General features: G+C 39.2%; 1 pseudogene; it reads right to left on the bottom strand.

The window, feature by feature from the left end:
• Positions 1–211: 211 nt before the first annotated feature.
• Positions 212–3,765, bottom strand: LOC128161020 (integrase/recombinase xerD homolog; annotated as a pseudogene).
• Positions 3,766–5,580: the final 1,815 nt, after the last annotated feature.

The raw sequence follows: 5,580 nt of genomic DNA, 5'->3' as shown, positions 1-5,580 counted from the left end.
AGAAATAAGTTTGTCCAGGTCCTTCCAGTGTAGTCCCCTTATTCCTTTCCAGGTGATGTCCACGCCAAGGTTCAGGTTCTTTCCACCTGGTCTCTTCACTGCTCCCTCCCCGGCCCATTACGGTATTGAAGTTCCAACTATCCAGACTGTTTTGAAATCTGGAATACTTTTGGCAAAATTAGCCTGAATTCCATTACAAATAACAAAGAATTTACAATCTAATATAATTTTGAAAATTCTTTGATTCCCATCTGCCTAAAGCTTTAATTTCTGATTCTGAAACCCCTTGTTTTGCAAGATCTGTAGCTCTGCCTATTCTAAAGCTATGTGGTCTAAAATATCCCTGAATGCCATTTAATTGGAGAGTCTTTTGCAGCATGCAATTAAATTGGTATCTTGTTATGGCTTTGTCATCCATATGGGTAAAAAGTAAAAGAGAGCCGCTGTCGGGGCGTAATCGTAAAAATTTCAGTACCCAACTTACTGGACATGTGTCAGCGTTGGGTTGTCTAGATATGTTCAACGTGGTTGCATTTCCCATCTGATCTGTTTTTGACCTTAAAATTAAAATACTGACATTGTTTCCCTCAACTGAGATGTGTGCCCTGTGGATGGCCAAGACCTCGCTTACCCTAAGCGAACCGTGATATGTGATGGAAAAAATAGTGGAGAATAAAACACTCTCATAGGGGGATCTGCAAATAGATGGCAATGCTAACATGACCCTTTGTAAACTAGATAAAGTTAAAGGAATTCGCGGATCTGTTGTGACGCCTCGCTTTATATGGAGACCCTGCAAGGCTTTTTTTAACAATAAAGGATTGGGTGTTATCTTGGATGCCTCTTAATTTGTGAATATAAGATAGAGCACTAATGTACAGAGCAGCTGTTCTGTACGCTGTACCTGAAATGGACAAATAGGCAATAAAATTAAGTAAGTGATCAATAGGAATGGGAAAAAAACCAATGCTAACCCACAACTGTTCAAACATTTTTTTGAAATTGGTCAAAGTTCCTTGATAGGCTTTATGTGTGTTTGTTGAAATTGAGCCCTGGATGAGCCTGGTGGCTTCAGTTCTTAAAATTCCCAAATGTTCTTGGGGAGTGGTGTTGGCCATGGGTCTGCTGTTGGTGCTAGCTGCCGGAATTTGCACCACTGTGAACGAGAGAGACAATCCGCGATATAATTTAACATAGATGGTATGTGTTTTGCTTTTTATAAAATATTGTATTTGAGGCATGTGAGAACCAGTTTCCTTACAATTTTCATGACCCTAGGTGATTTTGATGTTGTGGTGTTTATAACCTGCACAACTGCCATGTTATCAATGTAGAACAAAATTTTTGAGTTGGCAAAGCGCTGTTTCCACAGCTCAAGAGCTACCTGCACTGGAAAGAGTTCTAAGAAGGTCATATCTCGAGTTATGCCCTAAGCAAACCAACACCTTGGCCAATGGGCATATGCCCACTTGCCTGCGAAAAATATGCCAAATCCCTGCGCTTCTCCCCCTGCACTGTCGGTAAAGAGCTGTGTCATTAGTGTCATTATTGACCCATGTGCCCTCTGTAATGACTGAAATACCATTGAAAGACTGGAGAAATGTGAGCCAAACTTGCAGGTCAGCTTTCATTTCCGCATTCACCATTCACTCGTGTGTGGTGATGCGGTTTATTGAGACCAATGGTTGCGTCAGTTAGGCGTCGACAAAAAAGCCCTACCTGGAGCTATGACTCTACATGCAAAATTCAAAAGCCCTAGTAATGATTGAAGTTGTTTGAGAGTTGCCTTCTTCAATTTCATGACCTCGGTGATCCTAAGTCTGATTTCATGAATTTTTTCTATCGGCAACTTCATGATCATTTCTACAGTATTTATTTCAATGCCTAAAAAGATGAGCACTTGGGTTTGTTGAACTGTTTTTTCATTTGCAATTGGGACCCCAAGGTCACTACACAGCAACAGAAAGGTGTCCAAGATATTTTTGCTTGAATTAAAATATTGGCCACAAAAAAGAAAATCATCTAGATAATGTAAAATCGACCGATTTTGTGCATGGACATGTGTCAGCCAGTGAAGAAAGCTAGCAAATCTGTCCCAGATTGCACAACTAATCTTACAACCAAATGGCAGCATTTTGTCATAATAGTTGTTAAAGAAAAAACCTAACAGATCAAAATCAGTGCTGCTAACTGGTATTAGCCGAAAGGCTGATTTGATGTCTGACTTTGCAAGATATGTCCCACTTCCTAATCTGGCGATCATGGCAGCAGCATCGTCTATAGTTAAATAGGTCACAGAGCTCTGTTCAGAGTCAATATAAAAATTAATAGAAGCAGCCTCTGGATAAGATAAGTGGTGAATAAGACGATAGTCACCATCCTTTTTGGGCACCAGACCTAGCGGAGAAACCTGAAGTGTTGGAAAAGGTGGTTGCTTAAAGGGGCCTGCCACTCTCCCCAGTGAAATTTCCCTGTCAATCTTTTGCTTTGCTACTGAATACTGTTTGCCTATACTTGGTAGTTTTTTTCAAAACCTAGGTAATCTAGGGCCAAAATATTGAAGTTTGAAACCGTGCATAAAGCCTTGCGTTAGAAAATTATAATCTAAGTAGTTTTTGTATGATAAGAAATTCTGTCTACTTTAATAGGGGTCTTGCCCAACTTATAAAGCTGACTTGTTGTTGAAACAGTTGGTAGCTGGGTGTTTGCCTCCGCATCTTCTACAGATGTGCTTGAATCTGCATCTGGGGAAAAATTGCACCTTTTACCGTGATTAAAATGATAGCAATACTGAATTGCAGTAGATGTGCTGTTCTCCCCTGAAAATTGCATTGTTGACCTGAGCTTTACTTTCAGAACCAGCCTGCCCTGTCACATATAAAAGCCAAAATTCGTGATTGATTACACCCCAAGATGATTCGGGGTGGCTGGCTTTACGAAGACGATACTGCTCATCGTACTTAACCAACCTTGCGATCTAGCTGCAGCTAGTGTGATATCTGATATCGCGCATGTATTTTAACATCTCCTGTGCCCTGGTTCTAAATTTTTCTAACATTACGCTCATGAATATCATGAAAGCATCGGTCCATTTGTCTATTGTGAGGTAAGGGCCAAGATTTGCCTTGACAATGCAGAATTTCCCATCTCTAATTTTTATCTCGCCTTGACCCCCCAAGCTGTTGTTAATTTCTTTGGCTGTTTTTAATAATAAACTTAAATCAATAAATTGTCCCTCCCATATTTTTTGTTTTAATTTTATGGGGACATGCTGCCCTACAATGTCGAAACAACTAACTTCGGGAACTGGAGTGAAGTCAGAAAGATTGAAATTCAAAGAAAAGCTCGAGTTCTCAAAATTTCCCATAGTGGGAAGCCGAAAGTCCTCGGTTCCGCTCTCGTGGTCACTCACATCTGGTGGTGGCTGTTGTTGGGGTAGGGGGGCATCCTGGTGGCTGGCCTCAGCCTGAGGCTCGGTATAGCCGGGCTTTTTTTTGCCTTTGGGGATGGCGAGGCTTTTTTTTTACCCCTGTCCCTAGCCGGAGAGACTATTCCCCCAATTCTCCTGATTTCTTCTTCGTTTTGGTGGCATTCTGGTTCTTGATGTGAAAGATTGAGATTGAAAAATAATTTTTTCCTTTGTGTGGCTTTCCTGGCCAGATGGTAGACAGGAAGAGGAAGTTGCTAGCTTAGATAACTCTTACTGATGCTGACTATCTTACATTGGTTAACCTGTACCTAATTAAGTCCTCCACTGTGAGACATTGCTGTTCAATCAGTTAAAATAGATTATCTCATATTCATTTCAATAATCTGTATTATTTTAAATTTTGACCACATAAATTTCTACTGCCGGTTTAAAATTATTATTTGATATTATATCTCTCCAAATATATAGAAATTAGCCGTGGGGTAGGGTGTTACATTAATGTTACATTTTAAATGGCATTGTCACTCCACTATATAAATGAATCAGACCAGAGTATTGAACAATAAATTAAGAGTAAGGGAAAAGCGGTTCTTTAGTAAACACACTTAGCTTGTTCCTAATTAGCCATAACAGTATATTTTGCCGTGGGATAGTTATATTCTGTGAAACGCAAAACATTCCAACAAGTCTAAAAATAAACTGTTAATAAACAATCAAATCTCAGACAGCATTATCCTTAGTAGGGAAGGAATTCATCAATTAGAACGGAATGCTTTGTCGCCATTTTGGATACCACAGGTAGGAGGTAGAAGTCAGATAATTTAAAACAGTGACTATTTTTCCGTACATATTTGTTTTGTTTATTTCTATTTCACCTTAACAACAAAATTGTTATTTACATTTCATCTCAATATAATTAAATGTAAATAAAGCGAGAAAGAAACTTGTACAAATATCAGGCTCAATTTTCACCCCCTCCCCCCAAAAAAAACCCCGAAAAAACCCACCGAGGTCTTAGAATAAAACTTAATTGTTTTGTTAAATCGGAGCCTGATTTTGATATCTTAATATTGTTTGTAAAGCTTATAATAAAAACTGTTTTCTCTTAAAAAATGCTCCTTTTCAGTATGCTTAAAAAAGATTAAATACTCGCAAAATAGGTTAGGCTAACTGTCAGAGTACAAGTAATATGGAGCAACACAATGATCATTCTCAACAAGATAGATTTTTTTTGCACAGTGATTAATTTGTTATATTGGTAATTTATTCACAAATTAAAAGTTTGTAATTTTTTTATCATCCCATTTTATTTGTTATAGATATTCTGATTATCTTAATATCTTTTATCTGATTTTAAACAGATTTATGCCCTAGGTGATAAGATTTAACTTGAAGAGAAAGTAAGGTAAAGTCACAGGGAAAGGTTTATTACACCATAATACATCTCAAAGAAGGTCCTTTTATGAGTGGTAAAAACAAAAGTAAAATGTCAGAAATACTGACAAAATATTGTATTATTCTATTAATCGTATTTGTCAATTCAGTTGAGATCAAGTCATACAGTTCATCTCCTATTAAATATTTATTATGCTAAAAAAGAGGAATTAGCAATAGTGTGTTAAATGGACTTTGATTGTATCCATTTTTGTTTCAGTTTCACAATTTTGAGATAATCAATGTTTAACTCAGTCTTAAATAAAGTACCCTATCCAGAAGAGGTTCAGGAAATCGGGACACAAAACGAAGCTGGTTCGCGACAAGCTGTATATTGATGGGAAACTGTACCTACCAGAAGACCCGTCGGGCGAACCGCAGAATACCCCAGAGGCATCTGCCGCAGCAGCGAGATCCGCGCCTTACTCGAACACCATTCGCACTAATCCGGGAGCTCTACGCATGGGTAACCCCGAGGCACCGACAGCCGCCGCAAGATCCGCGCCTTACCTGGACACCGGACGCGCTAAACTGGGAACAAAACACATGGGAAATCCCCCGACATCGACCACAGCAGCAAGATCCACGCCTGACCGGGACACGGAACGCACCAAACCGGGAGCAGAACGTAGTGACGTGCGTATCGCCAATCACCCACCGGTATGGGGTAACCATTCAGCGTAGGGATGTGCAGTGAGTGAATTGTCGTTTATATC

This window comes from Crassostrea angulata, chromosome 8 (genome assembly GCF_025612915.1).
Source record: "Crassostrea angulata isolate pt1a10 chromosome 8, ASM2561291v2, whole genome shotgun sequence".
Lineage (NCBI taxonomy): Eukaryota > Metazoa > Mollusca > Bivalvia > Ostreida > Ostreidae > Magallana > Magallana angulata.
Note: the sequence above shows the minus strand (reverse complement) of the source record. Positions and strands in the feature narration are given on the sequence as shown.